The 23,416-nt window shown below is 39.8% G+C and overlaps 1 protein-coding gene across 8 annotated transcripts in view; it reads right to left on the bottom strand.

Annotated features, from left to right (window-relative positions):
- LDLRAD4 (low density lipoprotein receptor class A domain containing 4) overlaps nucleotides 1-23,416 on the bottom strand; it is a 172,541-nt gene that overhangs the window by 78,478 nt on the left and 70,647 nt on the right. Inside the window, exon 1 of one of the 8 annotated variants that reach the window (XM_027526193.1) lies at nucleotides 15,777-16,355. The exons of the other annotated variants lie outside the window; for them this stretch is intronic. The gene's annotated coding sequence lies outside the window, so the exon portion shown is untranslated. Of the gene's footprint in view, nucleotides 1-15,776; nucleotides 16,356-23,416 lie in introns of those variants that run through there. 8 annotated transcript variants of the gene reach the window in all.

Below are 23,416 nucleotides of genomic sequence, written 5' to 3'. Positions count from 1 at the left end.
GGCTCCTGCTCATGGAAAACACCTTGAGCTCAACAACACGCCCACGGATGAGGAACTGCCTGGTGAACTAATGTGGGGTTTGGGAACAGGAAATGCTCCAAGCTATCATCCATTTCAACTCACCCTCCCCAGTAAGTAGAAATGACGGCTCAGTTATCACAAGTCATACCGAGCTGGGCCGAGAACAGAGTATAAAACGGGCTAAATCCAACGCCCTTTTAGGCACGACACAGGCATATCTCATTTTATGGTATGCTGCTGTACTGAGATTTTGCAGATACTATATATAGTTTTTAAATAAATCGAAGGTTTGTGGCAATTCTGCTTCTGGTAAGTCTATCAGCACCATTTTTCTAACAGCAACTGCTTATTTTGTGTCTCTGTGTTACATTTTGATAATTCTTGAAACATTTCAATTTTCTCATTGCTATTATGTTTGTTTCTGTGACCTTTGATATTATTACTACAATAATTTTGGGGTGCCATGAACCATAGCCATGTAAGACGCCGAGCTTAACTGGTAAATGCTGGATGTGTTCTGACTGCTCCCCCACCCCCCTCCTCAGTCTGGTCTAATTCCTGAGACACAACAGGATTAGAATTAGGTTGATGAGAAACCCTGCAATGGCCATGAAGCATTCAAGTAAAAGGAAGAGTCACACATCTCTCACTTTAAATCAAAAGCTCGACATGATTAAGCTCAGTGAGAAAGCCAAGACAGCCCAAAAGCTAGGCCTCCTGCACCAAACAGCCAGCCATGTTGTGAATGCAAAGTAAAGCTCTTGAAGGAAATTGAAAGTGCTGCTCCAGAGAACACAGGAATGATAAGAAAGCAAAACAGCCTTACTGCTGATACAGAGAAAGTGTTAGAGGTCTAGATAAAAGACCAAACCAGCCATATATTCCCTTCGGCCAAACATATTCCAGAGTAAGATCCTAACTCTCTTCAATCCTGTGAAGGCTGATAGGTGAGCACGCTGCAGAAGATAAATGTGAAGTTAGTGGAGGCTGGTCCATGAGGTGGAAGGAAAGAAACTGTCTCCATGACATGTAAGTGCAAGGAGAGAAGCAGTAAGTGCTGATGGAGAAGCCATCATAAGTTATTCAGAAGATCCACCTCAGATCATTAATGAAGATGCTACATTAAACAATAGATTTTCAGTGCAGATGAAACAGGCCTCTACTGGAAGAAGATAGAACTTTCACAACTAGAGAGGAAAAGTCACTGGCTTCAAAGGGCCAGTGTTGACTCTCTCATTAGCAGGCAATACAGCTGGTGACTACGGTGAAGCTAGTGTTTATTCGCCACCTGAAAATCCTAGGCCCCTAAGAAGGATGCTAAGTCTGCCAGCCAGGATGACAGCCAATCTGTTTACAACATGATTTACCTAGTTTTAAGCCCTCCGTTGAAAAAAAGGTTCCTTTCAAAATATGACTGCTCATCAACAATGAACCTAGTCACCTGAGAGCTCTGGGGGAGATGGACAATGGGATTCATGTCTCCAAGCCCACACACAACATGCACTCTGCAGCCTATGGGTCAAGCAATCATATCCACTTTCATAAGCCAACACTGCCACTGACAGTAACTCCTCTGATTAATCTGATCACAGTCAACTGAGTCTTCTGGAAAGGATCCATCCTTCTAGAAGCCATTAAGAACACACATGACTCATGGGAAGAGATCCAAATACCAACAGTAACAAGAGTTTGGAAGAAGTGGATTCCAGCCCTTGCAGACTACTTTGAGGGGTTCAAAACTTTGGTGGAGGAAGTAACTACAGATGTGGTAGAAAGATCAAAATAGTAGAAGGGTAGCCTGACAAATGTGACTGAATTGCTTCAATCTCATGATAAAACTTGAACAGATGAGGAGTTCCTTCTTATGGATAAGCAAAGAAAGTGGTTTCTTAAAATAGACTCTACTCCTGGTGAAGATGCTATGAAGACTGTTGCCATGACAACACAGCATTTAGAATATTCCATAAGTTGATACAGGAGAAGCAGGGTTTGAGACAACTGACTCCAATTCTGAAAGAAACTTGACTGTGGGTAAAACACTGTCATCTGTATCTCTGAGGTTATTGATATTTCTCCTGGCAATCTTGATTCCAGCTTGTGCTTCCTCCAGCCCAGTGTTTCTCATGATGTACTCTGCACATAAGTTAAATAAGCAGGGTAACAATATACAGCCTTGACGTACTCCTTTTCCTATTTGGAACCAGTCTGTTATTCCATGTCCAGTTCTAACTGTTGCCTCCTGACATGCATACAGGTTTCTCAAGAGGCAGGTCAGATGGTCTGGTATTCCCATCTCTTTCAGAATTTTCCACAGTTTATTGTGATCCACACAGTCAAAGGCTTTGGCGTAGGCAATAAAGCAGAAATAGATGTTCTTCTGGAACTCTCTTGCTTTTTCCATGATCCAGCAGATGCTGGCAATTTGATCTCTGGTTCCTCTGCATGGGGTTGCAAAGAGTCGGACACGACTGAGTGACTGAACTGAACTGAACTGAACTGGAAACACTGTCAAACAGCATTGCATGGTACAGAAAAGTAATTCCTGAAAGGAAGAGTCAATCAATGCAACAATCCTCACTGTCTTGTTTTAAGAATCTACCGGAGTCACCCAACTCTCCAACCACCACTGCCCTTATCAGTCAGCATCCAGTAACACTGAGATAAGACCCTCCACCAGCAAAAAAATTGGGACTCACTGAAGGCTCAGATAATGGTTAGCATTTTTTAGGAATAAAGTATTTTTAAATTAAGTTATATAACTTTTTCCTTTAGACATAATGCTATTGCATACTAATAGACTACAGTTTAGTATAAATATAACTTTTATATGTGAAACCAAAATATTCATGCAACTTACTTTATTATGATATTTGCTTTATTATGGTGTCCTAGTCCCATCACTTCATGGGAAATAGATGGGGAAACAGTGGAAACAGTGGCTGACTTTATTTTGGGGGGCTCCAAAATCACTGCAGATGGTGTTTGTAGCCATGAAATTAAAAGACGCTTACTCCTTGGAAGGAAAGTTATGACCAACCTAAACAGCATATTAAAAAGCACAGACATTACTTTGCCAACAAAGGTCCGTCTAGTCAAGGCTATGGTTTTTCCTGTGGTCATGTATGGATGTGAGAGTTGGACTGTGAAGAAAGCTGAGCGCCGAAGAATTGATGCTTTTGAACTGTGGTGTTGGAGAAGACTCTTGAGAGTCCCTTGGACTGCAAGGAGATCCAACCAGTCCATTCTGAAGGAGATCAGTCCTGGGTGCTCTTTGGAAGGACTGATGCTAAAGCTCAAACTCCAATACTTTGGCCACCTGATGCGAACAGTTGACTCGCTGGAAAAGACTCTGATGCTGAGAGGGACTGGGGGCAGGAAGAGAAGGGGACGACAGAGGATGAGATGGCAGGAAGGCATCACTGACTCGATGGACGTGAGTTTGGGTGAACTCCAGGAGTTGATGATGGACAGGGAGGCCTGGCGTGCTGTGATTCACGGAGTCGCAAAGAGTTGAACACGACTGAGCGACTGAACTGAAATGAACTGAGAACCAAATTTGCAATATCTCCAAGGTATGCCTGTATAGAAATTCCTGCTGTCTTAAGGAATCCTATAACAAATCTTTCCTCATAAAAATATACACTTAATTCAACACGGCTGCAATGAGATCCTATCACAGCATAGCTTCTAATCTTGCCAAAGACAGCCAAGTTCTGATCAAGCTTCTGGACACAGCCGCAACTTACAGGAATTACAGAAAGGACAAACGTGCAGGGACAACTCTGAGTGAAGGAAACTACGGGTGAACAGGCCCCAGATTTTTAACAAATAATCTTCAAGGAAAACAAAAGGATAGAGGACCTGTATACTAAAAGAAATTTAAAAGACATCAGAGGCTTTTTTTAATCGGGGAAGATTACACTTATTAAAGTCACTAGCGGCTGCTTTCTGAAGGAGAAAGGGAGGAATGGGATGTGATGGGAACTCTTGGGGAGAGGGCAAAGCTCTACCACTGACTTCAGAGGTGGTCACAGGCATATTCACCAGAGAACATTTTATTAATTATTTGCTTGTTTTACATGTCTACCTGTTTATTTTATAATAAAAAGGCAATTTTTTTCATTAGAAGAGAACTTATTTTTAATTTTAAACGATCATTCTCTAACCACATGATAATTCCCTATCTCTCAACACTGACGATATGCACACTGAGGAAGACTTTAGCAAAAACACAAAAGGACTACGGAATCTATTTTACAAGAAAGTCTGCTTTAGATCCATTAAATCCATTAACAGATTCTGGGTTCAGAACACCAGCTGAATAATCTCTGAATCACACAACCAGAGACTTCAATGGTTATTTCCACATTCCCCTTCCTCCAAGACAGTATGAAGTCAGCACCCAGTTCTGCCAGCACCTTGATTTACTGGAGCCACAAAGTAGTTTGGACTGCCCTAAGTTCTCCTCATCTTCCATAACACAAAAAAATGTAAGTCCTAAATCATAGCATCCAACAGCAGTGAAAGAATAGTCCTGACTTATGTCCATTCCATGCTGTTTGTCCCCCAAATCAGACAGAAATTCATACCACTTCTAAGAACAATTCCCTTTTCTTGAATAAAAAGAAATGTTGCAGCTAAATCAGCAGAATGAAGATTTCAGTATGAGAAATTTTAGTGTAAAAAACTGACAACTTCATACTGCATTTCCCAAAGTATTGATAGTTGAGTAAATCTAACTTTAAATGCTTTTAGTCCTTTGAGTTTAGTCAGTTCAGTTCAGTCTCTCAGTCGTGTCCGACTCTTTGCAACCCCATGAATCGCAGCACGCCAGGCCTCCCTGTCCATCATCAACTCCCGGAGTTCACTCAGACTCACATCCATCGAGTCAGTGATGCCATCCAGCCATCTCATCCTCTGTCGTCCCCTTCTCCTCTTGCCCCCAATCCCTCCCAGCATCAGTCTTTTCCAATGAGTCAACTCTTTGCATGAGGTGGCCAAAGTACTGCAGTTTCAGCTTTAGCATCATTCCTTCCAAAGGAATCCCAGGGCTTATCTCCTTCAGAATGGACTGGTTGGATCTCCTTGTAGTCCAAGGGACTCTCAAGAGTCTTCTCTTACACCACAGTTCAAAAGCATCAATTCTTTGGCACTCAGCTTTCTTCATCACTCTTCCAACAACACAAGAGAAGACTCTATACATGGACATCACCAGATGGTCAACACCAAAATCAGATTGATTATATTCTTTGCAGCCAAACATGGAGAAGCTCTATACAGTCAGCAAAAACAAAAACAGGAGCTGACTATGGCTCAGACAATGAACTCCTTATTGCCAAATTCAGACTTAAACTTAAGAAAGTAGGGAAAACCACTAGCCCATTCAGGTATGACCTAAATCAAATCCCTTATGATTATACAGTGGAAGTGAGAAATAGATTTAAGGGCCTAGATCTGATAGATAGAGTGCCTGATGAACTACGGAATGAGGTTCGTGACATTGTACAAGAGACAGGGATCAAGACCATTCCTATAGAAAAGAAATGCAAAAAAGCAAAATGGCTGTCTGGGGAGGCCTTAAAATTGTTGTGAAAAGAAGAGAAGCGAAAAGCAAAGGAGAAAAGGAAAGATATAAACATCTGAATACAGAGTTCCAAAGAATAGCAAGAAGAGATAAGAAAGCCTTCTTCAGCGATCAATGCAAAGAAATAGAGGAAAACAACAGAATGGGAAAGACTAGGGATCTCTTCAAGAAAATCAGAGATACCAAGGGAACATTTCATGCAAAGATGAGCTCGATAAAGGACAGAAATGGTATGGACCTAACAGAAGCAGAAGATATTAAGAAGAGATGGCAAGAATACACAGAAGAACTGTACAAAAAAGATCTTCACGACCCAGATAATCACGATGTGTGATCACTGACCTAGAGCCAGACATCCTGGAATGTGAAGTCAAGTGGGCCTTAGAAAGCATCACTATGAACAAAGCTAGTGGGGGTGATGGAATTCCAGTTGAGCTATTCCAAATCCTGAAAGATGATGCTGTGAAAGTGCTACACTCAATATGCCAGCAAATTTGGAAAACTCAGCAGTGGCCACAGGACTGCAAAAGGTCAGTTTTCATTCCAATCCCAAAGAAAGGCAATGCCAAAGAATGCTCAAACTACCTACTGCACAACTGCACTCATCTCACACGCTAGTAAAGTAATGCTCAAAATTCTCCAAGCCAGGCTTCAGCAATACGTGAACCATGAACTTCCTGATGTTCAAGCTGGTTTTAGAAAAGGCAGAGGAGCCAGAGATCAAATTGCCAACATCCACTGGATCATGGAAAAAGCAAGAGAGTTCCAGAAAAACATCTATTTCTGCTTTATTGCCTATGCCAAAGCCTTTGACTGTGTGGATCACAATAAACTGTGGAAAATTCTGAAAGAGATGGGAATACCAGACCACCTGATCTGCCTCTTGAGAAATTTGTATGCAGGTCAGGAAGCAACAGTTAGAACTGGACATGGAACAACAGACTGGTTCTAAATAGGAAAAGGACTACGTCAAGGCTGTATATTGTCACCCTGCTTATTTAACTTCTATGCAGAGTACATCATGAGAAACGCTGGGCTGGAAGAAGCACAAGCTGGAATCAAGACTGCCGGGAGAAATATCAATCACCTCAGATATGCAGATGACACCACTCTTATGGCAGAAAGTGAAGAGGAACTCAAAAGCCTCTTGATGAAAGTGAAAGTGGAGAGTGAAAAAGTTGGCTTAAAGCTCAACATTCAGAAAACGAAGATCATGGCATCCAGTCCCACCACTTCATGGGAAATAGATGGGGAAACAGTGGAAACAGTGGCAGACTTTATTTTTCTGGGCTCCAAAATCACTACAGATGGTGACTGCAGCCATGAAATTAAAAGACGCTTACTCCTTGGAAGGAAAGTTATGACCAACCTAGATAGCATATTCAAAAGCAGAGACATTACTTTGCCAACAAAGGTTCGTCTAGTCAAGGCTATGGTTTTTCCTGTGGTCATGTATGGATGTGAGAGTTGGACTGTGAAGAAGGCTGAGCACCGAAGAATTGATGCTTTTGAACTGTGGTGTTGGAGAAGACTCTTGAGAGTCCCTTGGACTGCAAGGAGATCCAACCAGTCCATTCTGAAGGAGATCAGCCCTGGGATTTCTTTGGAGGGAATGATGCTAAAGCTGAAACTCCAGTACTTTGGCCACCTCATGCAAAGAGTTGACTCATTGGAAAAGACTCTGATGCTGGAAGGGATTGGGGGCAGGAGGAAAAGGGGACGACAGAGGATGAGATGGCTGGATGGCATCACTGACTCGATGGATGTGAGTCTGAGTGAACTCCGGGAGTTGATGATGGACAGGGAGGCCTGGCGTGCTTCGATTCATGGGGTTGCAAAGAGTCAGACATGACTGAGCGACTGATCTGATCTGATCTGATCTTTCTTCATCACTCATATATTAATTGAGCAAAAACGAATATTGTCTGGAGAAGCAATGTCAGCAGTACAGCAGACCAAGAGGCTCCAGGCCCTCGTTTGGCCACAGAAACATTTAAAAAGCAAGTTCATATTGGCTACATGAACTTCACAGGCACTATGGAAACAAGGGTCTACAAAAACCAAGCAAATGTCCAATCAAGAAACCACATTGAGAACAGCAGGAATTTCCTGGTTTTTTAAATTCACCCTTGCCAAGCCATTCCCAGCCAAGTACAGCCCTGACCTGGAAGAAATGGGAACCCAGTTCCCAGTTCCTTCCCTTGAACCAGAGGGAGTAGAGCAATCTTCAGGGCTGCCTGAGGGACTGGTCTCAGTGTCACCTAACTGAGAGCTCACACAGCAAAAGAGCAACACAGCTCAAAGCTAACGTGAGGACAAGCCCAAGCAAACAGGAAGAACAGTAAAAGCTGCAGGGAAACTACAAGATCCCCAGATGCCTGTGGCAAGAGATTACAAGAGAGAGGAATACAACAGACTATGTGAGGCCCAGAGAAAAAATCAATGTGACACTCTTAGGGAATTAAGACATGTATAAGGGGACATCAAAAGAACACATACACACGGCCAGCAAGACACACATCCAGAAAAGGCCTAAGAAGACATTGTGTGATAGTCGTCTAGTCGTGTTCGACTCTTTGTGACCCCATGGACTGTAGCCCACCAGACTCCTTTGTCTGTGGGATTCTCCAGGCAAGAATACTGGAGTGGGTTGCCATTTCACTAAGCCTTCACAAATGGCTGATCCCACAACACATGAGGGTCTTCCCTACGAAGTAGCAGCTCTGAAAAGAAAGGGAGAGTGACTATGTTTTTTCCAAATGCATCATTTTCAACAAAAAAAATAAGGCATACAAAAAAACAGGGCCTACAGTGATGTATGTCAATAATAACACAATAAAACTACAAGCAAACAACAAAAAACCCCAGGAAAACATGGTTCATTCAAGGAAAGAAAAAAAAATGGCAGACTTGCCAAAGAAACAAAGGTATAAGACATACTAGACAAAGAATTTAACATAAATTGTCTTAAATATGCTCAAACAGCTAAAGAAAAACTCTAAAAAAAGACCTAAAGGTAATCCTTATAGCTCAGTTGGTAAAGAATCTGCCTGCGATGCAGGAGACACCGGTTCAATTCCTGGGTCAGGAAGATCAGCTGGAGAAGGGATAGGCTACCCATTCCAAAATTCTTGGGTTTCCCTTGTGGCTCAGCTGGTAAAGAATCCGCCTGCGATACGGGAGACCTGGGTTCGACCCCTGGGTTGGCAAGATCCCCTGGAGAAGGGAAAGGCTACCCACTCCAATATTCTGGCCTGGAGAATTCCAGGTACTATACAGTCCTTGGGGTTGCAAAGAGTTGGACAGGACTGAGCAACTTTCACTCACAAAGGTAATCAGAAAAATTAAAAAGCAACAAAATGAGAATATCAAACAGAGAGATAGACATTGTAAAATGACAACTATAAAAAGACATTTTAAATATAAATTCTAGAGCAGAAAAACACATTAACTGAAATGAAAAGCTCACTAGAGTGGCTTAACAGTAGACTACAACAGGTAGAAAAATAAATCAGAGAACCTGATGATAGGTTATCTGAAATTATGGAATCTGAGAAGAACTTATGGTGTACCATCAAATGGACCAATGTATACACACAGGAGTCTGAGAAGATGAAGAGATAAAGGACAGATACTACTTGAAGAAATAAAAGCCAAAAAATCCCCAAATCTGAGGAAAGACATAGATCTACAACTCCAAGCAGTTCAACAAACTACAAGCAGGATAAACACAGAGACCCACACCAAGACACATTATAATCAAACTGCTGAAAGACAAAGAGAACTGTGAAAGGAGCAAGGGAAAAGCATCCTATCACATGCAACAGATACTCAATCAGTGTGTGCGTGAATTTGTCAACAGAAACCTAGAAGGCCAAGAGTACAAAGATAAACTGAAAATGCTGAAAGGAGAGAAAAAGTGTGAACTAAGAAACTGTATCAGGCAAAACAGCCTTGTTTTTAAGGGAGGGAAAATTAAGACATTCCTTGATAAACAGCTAAGGGAGTTTATTATCACTAGACCCACCATACAAGAAATGCTAAAGGGAGTACTTAAAGTAGAAATGAAAGAAAGGACACTAGACAACACAAAGCTGCTGAAAAACAGGAAGTCTTCCAGGAAAGGCAAATAGGCAAATACATGAACAAATATAAATATCAGTAACACTCTAATTTTGGTTTTTAATTCCACTTTTAATATTTCTACAGGATTTTAAAGGGCCCCTGGTGGCTCAGACAGTAAAGAATCTGTCTGCAACACAGGACACCCAGGTTCTTAAAAAATAAACGCATAAAAAATACTTCTAATTCTATGTGAATGGATACAACATAAAAGGTGTGGTCCAGTAGCTAAGACTTCATGCTCTCACTGCAGGGGGCCCAGGTTCAATCTCTGGTGAGGGAACTAGATTCCACATGCCACAACTAAGACCCAGTGCAGCCAACTAAATAAATAAATATAAAAAAATAAACACAACTAAGTGGGGAACAATAGTATTTATATGAAATTGATGTTAAATTAGTATCAATTTAAAATGAATCACTATAACTGTAGGATATCTTCTATAATCTCCATACTGAAAAAAAAAATTCATAGAATATTTATACAAAGGGAAATAATGGACAAAAATGCTATAAGACATAAAGAAAACAAACAAACAAAAAAAAAACAGTCCTTCCTTACTGCAAATGGATTAAAATCCCCAGTAAAAAGACATAGATTAGCAGAGTTTGGAATGTAAAAAAAAAATAATAATAAAATCCAACTATATTCTTTCTATAGGAGACTTACTTCAAATATAAGGACACACACAGGTTGAAAATGAAACTACAGAAAAAGACATTCCACACAAACACAAATGAAAAGAGAACAGAAGTGGCTATATCAGACAAAATAGACATTAAGTCAAAAACAATTACAAGAGACAAAGAATATTACATATGATAAAAAGGTTGATAAGCTAAGAAGATGTAACAATTATAAACATATATGGACCACTCAGAGGTTTAAAATATGTATCTATATTGACAGAATTAAAGAATTAGCTCTATCAATAATAGAAGACTTCAATACCCCACTTTCGATAATGGCTACAAGGAAGTCAATAAGGAAATAGAGGATTTAAACAACCCTACACACCAACTGTACCCTAGCAAACACATACAGAACAAACACGCCACCCAACAACAGCATAATACACATCTTTCCAAATGCACATGGAATATTCTTCAGGACAGAATATTTGTTGGGCCACAAAACAAGGTAATGAATTTTAAAAGATTGAAATCATGCAAGTTATTTTTCTGATCACAATGGGAAAACACTAGAAATCAATAGCAGAAGTGAAAAATTCACAAACCTAAGGAATCTAAATAGCATGCTATTAGACAACCAATGGGTCAAAGAAGAAATCATGGGGGAATTAGAAAACAACTTGAGACAAATGACAATAAAAAAGCAACATATCAAAACTTGTGAAATGCAGCAAAGCAGTGCTAAAAGAAATCTACAAACAAACATTAAAGTAGAGATAAATGAAATAGAGAATACAAAAACAGGAAAAAAAAAAAATTCAGTGAAACTGGGTTCTTTAAAAAGATCAAGAAGATTGTCGAACCTTTAGCTAGACTACCCAAGAAAAAAAAGATTCAAAATAATAAACTAAAAAGTCAAAGTGGAGACATTACCACCAATTTTAGTAAAATAAAGGATAAGTAAAGATAAGTAGGATAAAGGATAAGTAAAGTAAAATAAGGTGCGTGATCACACCATCGTGATTATCTGTCGTGAAGATCTTTTTTGTACAGTTCTTCTGTGTATTCTTGCCACCTCTTCTTAGTATCTCCTGCTTCTGTTAGGTCCATACCATTTCTGTCCTTTATCGAGCCCATCTTTGCATGAAATGTTCCCTTGGTGTCTCTAATTTTCTTGAAGAGACCTCTAGTCTTTCCCATTCTGTTGTTTTCCTCTATTTCTTTGCATTGATCGCTGAAGAAGGCTTCTTATCTCTTCTTGCTATCCTTTGGAACTCTGCATTCAGATGCTTGTATCTTTCCTTTCCTCCTTTGCTCTGTGCTTCTCTTCTTTTCACAGTACCTCAGTACGTACTCACAGTACAGAGTACATCAAGGCTGTATATTGTCACCTTGCTTATTTAACTTATACGCAGAGAACATCATGAGAAATGCTGGGCTGAAAGAGGCACAAGCTGGAATCAAGATTGCCGGGAGAAATATCAATAACCTCAGATATGCAGACGACGCCACCCTTATGGCAGAAAGTGAAGAGGAACTAAAAGCCTCTTGATGAAAGTGAAAGAGGAGAGTGAAAAAGTTGGCTTAAAGCTCAACATTCAGAAAATGAAGATCATGGCATCTGGTCCTATCACTTCATGGGAAATAGATGGGGAAACAGTGGAAACAGTGGCAGACTTTATGTTTTTGGGCTACAAAATCACTGCAGATGGTGATTGCAGCCATGAAATTAAAAGACGCTTACTCCTTGGAAGGAAAGTTATGACCAACCTAGATAGCATATTCAAAAGCAGAGACATTACTTTGCCAACAAAGGTCCATCTAGTCAAGACTATGGTTTTTCCAGTGGTCATGTATGGATGTGAGAGTTGGACTGTGAAGAAAGCTGATCGCTGAAGAATTGCTGCTTTTGACCTGTGGTCTTGGAGAAGACTCTTGAGAGTCCCATGGACTGCAAGGAGATCCAACCAGTCTATTCTAAAGGAGATCAGTCCTGGGTGTTCTTTGGGAGGAATGATGCTAAAGCTGAAACTCCAGTACTTTGGCCACCTTATGCGAAGAGTTGACTCATTGGAAAAGACTCTGATGCTGGGAGGGGTTGGGGGCAGGAGGAAAAGGGGACGACAGAGGATGAGATGGCTGGATGGCATCACCGACTCGATGGACGTGAGTTTGGGTGAACTCCGGGAGTTGGTGATGGACAGGGAGGCCTGGAGCGCTGCAATTCATGGGGTCGCAAAGAGTCGGACATGACTGAGCGACTGAACTGAACTGAACTGAAAGTAAAGTAAAAATAAGGATCATAAGAGAGTGCGTGTGTGCATGCTAAGTCCCTTCAGTCATGTTCAACTCTTTGCAACCGTATGGACTATAGCCCTCCAGGCTCCTCTGTCCGTGAGATTCTTCAGGCAAGAATACTGGAGTAGGTTGCCATGCCCTCCTCCAGGGGATCTTCCCAACCCAGGATTGAACCAGTGTCTCCTATGTCTACTGCATTGGCAGGCGGGCTCTCTACCACTAGCACCACCTATGAACAATTAAATGCCACATATTGGATACAAAGAAGAAATGCACAAACTCCTAGAAACACACAACCTACCAAGACTGAATCATGGAAGAAATGAAGAATCTAAATAGACATTTAACCAGTAAGGCAACTGAATCAGCAATCCAAAAAAACTTCCATTAATAAAAGCCCCAAATTAGATGGCTACACTGGTGAGTTCTACCAAACATTTAAAGAATTAATACCAGCCTCTCTCAAATCCTTCTAAAATATTGAACATGAAAGAATATTTTCTTAACTCATTCTGCGATACCAGAATTACTGATACCAAAGCCAGATAAAGACACTATAAAGGGGGGGGGGGGAGGAAACTACAGACTAATATCCATTATGAACATTGATGCAAAAATCCTCAACAAAATACTGCTGCTGCTAAGTCACTTCAGTCATGTCCGACTGTGTGACCCCATAGACGGCAGCCCACCAGGCTCCCCCGTCCCTGGGATTCTCCAGGCAAGAACACTGGAGTGGGTTGCCATTTCCTTCTCCAATGCATAAAAGTGAAAAGTGAAAGTGAAGTCACTCAGTCATGTCTGAACCTCAGCGACCCCACAGACTGCACCAGGCTCCTCCATCCATGGGATTTTCCAGGCAAGAATACTGGAGTGGGGTGCCTTTGCAAAATACTAGCAAACACAAATTCAACAGCATATTTAAAAAACTGTACAACATGACAAAGTAGGATTATTCCCTGAATGTAACGACTATTCACATAGTTGATTAAAAAAATCAATGTGATATAACAGATTAACGAAATGAAGGGGAAAAAAAAACACATGATCATTTCAACTAAATGCAGGAAAAAGAATTTAACAAAATCCAACACTCATCTATGATTAAAAAAAAAAAAACAATCAACAAACCTAGGAATAGAAGGAAAATATCACATTATAAACGCCATTTATGAAAAACAGATACTATCACACTCAATGACGAAAGAGTGCATCAAAATACACTTATCAAACAAATGAAAAGGCACCCCACAGAAGGGGCAAAAACACTGCAAATAATGTATCTGATAAGAGATTTATAGTAAGAACAAAATTCAACAGAGTAAACTTTAAAATGTCTTACAGGCTCTATTCAAGAACTCATGAATTGGGAAACACCCCATCTAAGAAGACAGAAAGGAGCTCAGACAAGCTACACAGCATGAAAGACATTTACATGCAGAATGGGATGGAGCAAGGAAGCTACAGCAGAGTGGATTGTCTGTGACAAGGTTACCTTCCTTTAGGGGTGCAGGGGTCTATTGGTCAGATTACCTCAAGTAATTCCGAACTGACTAGACTCCACAGGTGGGAGAGGCTGAAACTGTAATAAAGTTAGGTATTAGGTCTTGGTTTGGTGATGTGAACTTAGCACAAGTGACTCCACTTTAGCCCTGTTATTTCTTTTTTAACAATATTCAAAATATATATTTAAAAAGAACACCTACAACTCAAAAATTTAAAAAGCAAACAACCTGATTAAAATATGAACAAAGCACTTGAAGGACATTTCTTCAAAGGAGGGGGCAAATAAGCACATAAAAAGATGTTCAATGTCACAAATCATTCAGAAAATGCAAATCAAAACCACGAGGAGACACTAATGCACCATCCATGCACTGGTTATCATCAAAAAGAAAACAATGAAATAGGAAGTAACAAGTGTTAGCAAGGACATGTAGAAATAGGCTGGTAGGAATAAATAATGGTATAGCTGCTTTGGAAAACAGATTTTTTTTCTTCAAAAAATTAAACAGAATTATCATATCCTCCAGCAATTTGACTTCTGGGTATAAGCAGTAACTTGAACAAATATATTTACAGCAATGTTCACAGCAGCATTATTCACAGTAACCAAAAGGTAGAAACAACTCAAGTGCCCCTCAAAGGATGAATGGATAAACAAAACAGGATACACACACAACAGAGTATTATTCAGCCTAAAAAAAGAAGGAAATTCTAACATTTGGTACAACACGGATAAACCTTGAAGACATTACACTAAGTAAAACAAACCAAACACACGACAAATACTATGATTCCATTCAGATGAGTAGTCAAATTCAAAAAACAAAAGCAGAATGGTGGTTGCCAAGAGGTTAGTGGAGGAGGGAAGGAGGACTTAATGTTGAATGGAAACTGTGTCTCATGGGAAGAAGAAAAGTTCTGCAGAGGGACAGTTGCACAACTCTGTGGATGTACTTAATGTAATGAAGTTATACAATCAAAATTAGTTAAAATGGTAAATTCTGTTATGTATATGTAATCATAATGTTAAAAATTAACAATTTAAAACACATTAAGATTGAGTGATCTTTATTTCCTTTTTAAAACTTTATTTTCAAAGTGTTTTCATAAACTTTTACTATCACCTTAGTAATAAAAAACCTTCTTGTTTCATTACTTTTCAAAAAAGAGTATCAGCATTACACTCTGGCGCTCTATTCTAGCCATATATAGTTTTACTTGTGTTTTTAATGCTAACTTTTTACCTTTACATATGAAAAGGACACAAAACTTAAGAAATAGATACATAAAAGGAAATCAGATTCAAAGAGATGGAATGTTCACTATATAATGCCATTAATTTTTTAAAAGCCATCATTTTGATCAGTGAATGCTATTCTCACTTGCAATAGAAAATAGTCCCTGAAACATGGGAAATAAAAATTTCAAATGCCTCCCTCTTGCCTACGGATACAAGGAGCTATGTCACACCTATGCCACAGGTATTATAAATTAAACATAAACAAAAATTTAAATTATCTTATGAATTCTTTTAAAAAATGTGTCTTCTCCCTCGTCCAATCCCAAACACATATTCACAAAAATAATACTAATAATAATCCCTTAGACTCACCGTTGTCCTCTTCAGAGGAAATAGTCAATGGGATACATCATTTTGAAGCACCATCATTTTCCCTGTCTACTCTCCACCCTGAGTCTCTCACAAATCTTCCCAGGTAAAACCAGAAAAACACACAAGTCAGAATTTATATACAAGACCTGTATGTATAAGCAACTAAATCTGACCCACAAGGACCTTAACTGTTAGCAATCAAGCCTTCTTCTTTTTTTTTTTTTTAATAGAGTAACAACTACCAACAATCTCTGAAAACTAGACTAGTCTACACAGAAATACTAAGATGGAGAACATGGCACAGTTCAATTCTATTTTCACCAGAATCTTATCTTCACAGAGTAAACATATGTGTGAGAGTAACCTTTACACTCTCAGAAACATTCACAAACAAATCCACCAACACTGTATTCAAGAAGGGCACAACAATGTTCAGGGCTGAGGAGGCTGTCAGAGTCAACAGCAGCAATTACTGGTTTTAGATCTTTCTGTTTCAGGAAACTCAACCACTCTAAACTTGTGAAAACAGATAAGAAAAGAAACTTGATTTTACCCACTTAACCCTCAGCTTCACAGAAAATCTGACTAGAGGTCCCCTTTAACAAAACAAAAGGAGAACACGTATTACATTAATGAGTCCAGTTCTAAAAAGGAAAAATCAAAAGAAAATAAAAAATGAGAATAGAAACTTTATCTACCTACAGTCTCCATTTTGGATCACACAGAAGAAAGGAAAAAATGAAAGAAGAGGGTTGGGGGCAGTAAGAAGTGAGGAAACTTGGAAGCTGTGAAAGATCATGAAGTTCCTAGTGGTCCATCAAGCGGAATTTGAAAAATGTTTCAGGACATCACTTGCTGCTTAAGATGTACCCACCTCTGTGACAAATATCCAGTGAGACCAAGGTTCCTTTGATCATACAACTACGCTCTCCTGTGACTGTACTCCCAGCCCTGAAGAAACACCATGGTATGTATAAGTAACAGAACATAAGCTTTTAAACTCAGTTTTGAATCCTCACTCTGCATTTTGCTGGCTGACAAGGATCAAGTTACTTAACCTCTGGGAAACTACTTTCCTTATCCAGAATCAAATAAACAACAGAATGACTTCCTATCTCATCTGGATATCAAAAAGACAATGAAAACAAGTTGTATGGAATTTCAAACTCCATTTTCAATGGAATGAGGAGACTTAAATCTATGTAATGAAAGGCCACACAGGGCACCCCATACAAGGAAACTGATCCAGAATGCTCAGCATGCAGTAAAATCTAGTAAAATTGGACTTACTAAGTTTGGACTTTCAAAATAATAAACAACTCCTTGAGCTGGACAAAAAGAAAGAAATCAAGTCACATATCAGAGGTAAAAGCATTAATCTGGCCTCGTATTTCTTCACAGTAATATGCAAAGCCATATATCAGTGGAATAAAACTTCAAAATTCTTACAATATTTAAGCAAAGTGTGAGTAAAGGATTTCATATCCAGTCTGGCATTCCTTCAAGTATAATGACCACAGACTAATACTTCTGAACACACTAGGACTCAGAAACTATGGTTCCCTTGAATCCAAAAGACAACTGGAGAAGCAAAGCCAAAAGAACTGGCAACTGAATTCATTTCACTGTAGAACTAAGATTACAACAAATATAAAGATGAAAGTGATAAGCCAAATGTAAATTTTATCATGTGTGATAATGTAAAAATGATACAACTGACAAAAATGACGACTATGCAGGAGAGCAGAAAAAGATGGCAGGGGACAGGGTAATGCTACTGCCTAGTGGCTGAGAATCAAAAGATCAACTGTACCAAAAAAGGTACAATTCAGAGTATCAAAAAAACAATCCAATTTTTTAAAAGACCCCATAATAAGAGTCTTAAAATTTTTTAACAGAAAACATAAAACAGCATGACAGAACTTAGGCCAAACATATGAGCATAAATAAACATGTCACATAATGAAAAAGACTTAAAGAAAACATAAAAACATATAACAGAACAGATTTAGACAAAATGTATCTATCAAATCAATAATGAACTTAAATACAAAGTTAAGTAAACTTAATTCACCAATTTATAATATTTTCAGATGAGGCCATGAAGCAAAATTCAACTCATTGTCACCATACTAGGTATAGCCGGGAACTTCCTCAATTTAATACAGAACATCTACAGGAAATCTGCAGCTAACATCATACTTAATGGTGATAAACTGCCTTTCCTGCTAACATCAGGAACAAGGCAAGGGTGTCTTCTCTCAACGCTCCCTTCTAAAACTGTACTGGAAGTTCTAGCTAATTTAGCAAGACCCAAAAAAAGGGGGCCGGGGAAGGTAAACAGACTGGGACAGAAGAAATAAAACTGTCTTTGCAGAGGACATTGTCTATGTAGAAAATTTTAAGAAAGACGAAAACTCTTGAAACAAGCGATTATAGTAAGGTGGCAGGACATAAGGTTAATTTAAAAAGTCAGTCACTTTCCCAGTACCAGCAATAAGCAAGTAGAATTTGAAATTAAAAACAATATCATTTAGATTAACAATATCATTATCAATATCTTTAGAGTACATCAAGGCTGTATATTGTCACCTTGCTTATTTAACTTATATGCAGAGTACATCATGAGAAAAGCTGGGGTGGATGAAGCACAAACTGGAATCAAGATTGCCGAGAGAAATATCAATAACCTCAGATAAGCAGATGATACCACCCTTATGGAAGAAAGTGAAGAGGAACTAAAGAGCCTCTTGATGAAGGTAAAAGAGGAGAGTGAAAAAGCTGGCTTAAAACTCAACATTCAGAAAACTGAGATCATGGCATTCAATCCCATCACTTCATGGCAAACAGATGGGGAAACAGTGACAGACTTGATTTTCTTGGGCTCCAAAATCTCTGCAAATGGTGACTGCAGCCATGAAATTAAAAGATACTTGCTCCTTGGAAGAAAAGCTATGACCAACCTAGACAGCACCTTAAAAAGCAGAGACATTACTTTGCTGACAAAGTAATGTCCATCTAGTCAAAGCTATGGTTTTTCCAGTAGTCATGTATGGATGTGAGAGTTGGACCATAAAGAAAGCTGAGCACCAAAGAATTGATGCTTTTGAACTGTGGTGTTGGAGAAGACTCTTGAGAGTCCCTTGGACTGTAAGGAGACCCAATGAGTCCATCCTAAGGGAAATCAACTCTGAATATTCATTGGAAGGACTAATGCTGCAGCTTAAGTTCCAACACTCTGGCCACCTAATGGGAAGAACTGATTCATTGGAAAAGACCCTGATGCTGGGAAAGATTGAAGACAGGAGAGAAGTCCATATTCCTGGAAAGAAAGACTCAATATTGTCAAGATGTCAGTTCTTTCCAACTCAATTTATGGATTCAATTAAATCTTAATGTCTCAGGGAACTCAAATAGGGCTCTGTATCAAACCTAGAGGGGTGGGATGGGGAAGGAGATGGAAGGGAGGTTCAAGAGGGAGGGGACATATGGACACCTATGGATGATTCAGGTTGATGTTTGACAGAAAACAACAAAATTCTGCAAAGCAATTATCCTTCAATTAAAAAATAAATAATTTTTTTTAAAAAACCCAAAGTACAAAAGTAAAAGTTCCTAATCAACACAATACTAAAGGAGAAAAACAAAGAGAATTAGACACTACCTGACTTCAAGATTTATTATAAAGCTACAGTATTCAAGACAGTATGATACTGATGGAAGGACAGACAAACAGGACAGAATAAAGAGCCCAGACAGGTCCACAAAAACACAGTTAGCTGATCTTTGACAATGGAGCAAATGCAATACAATAAGGGGGGAAAAAATACTCTTTTCAATAAATGGTGCTGGAACAACTAAACATCAATACTGTATGATTCTAAAAAAAAAAATACTGTATGATTCTAATTTTATGACTTTCTGGAAAAGACAAAATTATGGTGACAATGAGAGTGGTTACCAAGGGTTAAGGGAGGAATGAATGAACAGGCAGAGCACAGAGCACTTTTAGGGAAGTAAAACTTTTCTGTGAGGTACTATAATGGTGGATATATTTATCAAAACCCACAGAATGCAAAAAAACCAAGAGTGGACCACAATGTAAACTAAGGACTTTAGTTAAGAATTACGGGTCACTGACAGGAAATCCCCGAACAGCATAAGAAGTAACTCTGATTCTGAACAATGTGGACAACACTGTTCTGAGTCAAAACAAAAATATTTCAAGACTTAGCTAGTGGTCCAATAGCTAGGACTCAGCACTTTTACTGCTGAGGGCATGAGTTCAATCCTTGGTCAGGGAACTAAGATCCTGCAAACGACACAGCACAGCCTAATTATGGCCTGTGAACTAGCCATAAACAGGTTGTTTTGGTCTTATTTTCTTCTTCATCCCTTCTTTCATTTGGGAATATAAGTCAAGAATTCTTTTATTTGTAAAAGCATTATTAAAAACAATTCAACATAGTGATCCTAATGTCTCCTGATCTGAGCATCAAATCAATCAGTTTTAGAACCAGAAGTCAACCATGTCTTGAAATACACATATTTAGAGATCATTTCATTCAGAGTTCCAAACATTTCAGTCACTTGGGTGCCCTTTTTTTCTGTTTCTACTAATAGTTACAGACCAACTGTACTAGTTAACTATCAATCTGATTGCTTTGAGGCTGAAAATAAGATTATGTAAAAGGAGAGTTCTTGGTCCCAGAGCTAGAGGTGCCCTAGCTGTTTGGTTTCAGGATCAAGCTCTGTGTGAATTACTGCCCCAGTAAGCACAGATGCAACCATGAAGGCTGAATATCTTTCAAAAGCAACTGCATCTGCTCTGAGAAGGACATCAAGCAGAGGACTTCTGATGCTGAGCTCCTGAAGAAGTACAGCTTTGAGCCCACACAGGAAGGAAAGCTCTTCCAGCCAAACCCCAAGAGCTTCCCGTGCCAGAAGCAGAGAAGCAGTGACCTCTGGGTTTATGCGTGACGTGATGATTGCTCAAAACAAGCCTCACCAACCACTAAACCCAGGGAGGGCACGGTACGAATGGGGAGACATTTCCCTCATTTAGTTTCTGTTAAAGATCTTGACTGCAGTACCAAAAAAAAAAAGGAGATGTTTATCTGTACATAAATAGAATTCTAGTATACCAATCAAATTAAAAGCAAACGTAAAAAGAGAGATAACAATGAAAAAAAATAATCCAGTAATAACTTTTAGGAAGAAACATTTAAACTATTAACAAGTGTCTCAAATGAACAATGTACTTGGCTTCTCTGCAGGGAGAGCATTCGATTCTTGCTGCCATCAGCCTCTGAAACTCCAGCTCCCTCAATCCACCAGACGTCCAGAGGTGTAGCCACAAAGTACCACCAGGTCAAAGCAAGAAAACTCAGCACTCCCTCAACTCCTTCTCAGAAGCCGCAGGGCCCTGGGCAGGCCACTCTTCATCCACACACCTGATTCTTGCCAGTGAACTGGGACTAACACCACCTTCTGTGGCTACTTCACAGGACTGTTCACTATGAGGATCAATTCATGCTTTTATAAACTGTTAAGCCCACACCAAAAAATGTGGTACTACAGAGAGGAAGTGAAGTGAAAGTCACTCAGTCATGTCTGACTCTTTGCAACCCCATGGACTCTACAGTTCATGGAATTCTCCAGGTCAGAATACTGGAGTAGGTAGCCGTTTCCTTCTCCAGGTGACGTTCCCAACCCAGGGATCAAACCCTGGTCTCCCGCATTGCAGACGGATTCTTTACCAGCTGAGCCACCAGGGAAGCCCGAGAGGAACTGCAGTAAATTAATCGATACATGTAAAGTATTAAACCAATACAAAGGACTTTATGAAGAATAAGAGCATTTCTAAAAATTCAGTGAATGACCTCACATACTAACCAGCTGGATGCGTTACAGATGCAATGGGACCTGAGTTCACCAACAATTCCTGCTAGCACTGATTTCTCCCTTTTAGCTCTGGGCTTTCCTCATTTAAACCCTGAGTTGTTTCTGCAATAGTCAAGTCCTCCTCCACTTCCAAGCCAAGATGAGTGCGTATTAGGGCCAGAGCAGGGCCAAGCTAGGGAATCAATGAAGTCGTCAATTTGCAAATGAAGTGATGTGCCTGCAGCCATCCTATCTCCATGAAAAGTGAGCTTCACAGAAGACAGTAGGAACTGCCCCAAGAGATGTAACTGCAGGAGAGCTGTGCCCCTAGCCAGTAACCAGAACCAGGAAAAACAAGATTCTGAGGCCCCTCAGAAAAAAAAGTGGACACTGAGTCAAGAGAAAAGAGGGGACGGCTATCCTTGATGGGAAGGAGACATGATTTAGTCTAAAGCAAGAGGGCTTTTCTAACCTGGTGTATATGCAATGTACACATTCACCCACAAGCCCAAGGGACACAACTCCATCAACAGCTCCGGCATCCTCCGTGGGTCTGTGGCCTTTGTGGCACCACACCAACACACTGGTTTGTAACTGCTCCAACACCTAATACCATATTAAAAGTTGCATGAAGCTTCCCATTGTCATCCAGGCCCATTTAACAGACAGATGAAGGAAAAACAAGAACTTTTAGTCTTATTGATGGACACTTATTCTAATTTTTGAGGACACACTTAAGATCCACCATGAATCAAAGCTCCATGCCTAAAAATGCAGATGGCCACAGGCAAAAGAGAGTGTACCCCTCACTCACAATCTGCATCTTAGTCTGACACACAAAGGTTCCTTCTGGGTGCATAGAAATCCCTTGCAGTAAGGTGCATATACTCAAAGGTACTCGTTGCATAACATGAACAAGGTGACCCTATTACAAGATGAGCGATTTGTTTGTGGTTGACTTAGCTCTGCAGTCAGTGTAAACACCTTTAACAATGGAATCACAGTATATCATTATCTTACCAGGTCCTGTGAATTGAGGTTTGGGTAAAATAAAACACTTTCCTATTTCTCCAAAGACCATAATTCAAATTTAACAAGGCTCATGACAGACAATGCACTAAGACACGTCCTACTTCACCTCCCAACACAACGGCACTGGTTGGTCAGCTACAGGCTGAAAAGATTTAGTCAGAGATAAGAACCCCCTCTGAATTCTGACTCCAGTAGAGATCTTTCTGATTACCAAGGTGTGCTCAGCAGTTATCACTGTTCTTATCACTTTGAGCACATCGCTGTCTATTCATCTATGAACTGTTCCTGAGGACACTCTGCTTAAGGCTTTGACAGTGTTTACTTTCTATAAATCAGTACACACAACTGCTGCCCTGACACCTATGGTACCCAAGTCACCATTTATGTGGTAGGTGAATCAATACCCCCCACTTAAAAGATGTATGTACCAAGATAATTCCAAAAGAAAATGAACATTACCCATTGAGAGGGTCAAAATGCAGGGGATCTGGAAGATGAAAGCCAGTGGATTATTTGAAGGTCCAGATGGCTGAAGGCCAAGCTGGCTGGACAAACAGCAAAACACCATCTGAACATCATTCAGAACCTCCTGACAGCCGTATCATTAAAGCTACATCAATCCCAAATCAAAGTTTAACCACCAGCTCGATATGCCTAGTTCTGAAGTTGCTCAAAAAGTGAAAGAGACGGAATTCCAAGGAAAGATGTGGGGGAGTGGTGAGACA

This window comes from Bos indicus x Bos taurus, chromosome 24 (assembly GCF_003369695.1).
Source record: "Bos indicus x Bos taurus breed Angus x Brahman F1 hybrid chromosome 24, Bos_hybrid_MaternalHap_v2.0, whole genome shotgun sequence".
NCBI lineage: Eukaryota > Metazoa > Chordata > Mammalia > Artiodactyla > Bovidae > Bos > Bos indicus x Bos taurus.
The sequence above is the reverse complement of the archived record's forward strand: the minus strand, read 5'-3'. Positions and strand labels throughout refer to the sequence as shown.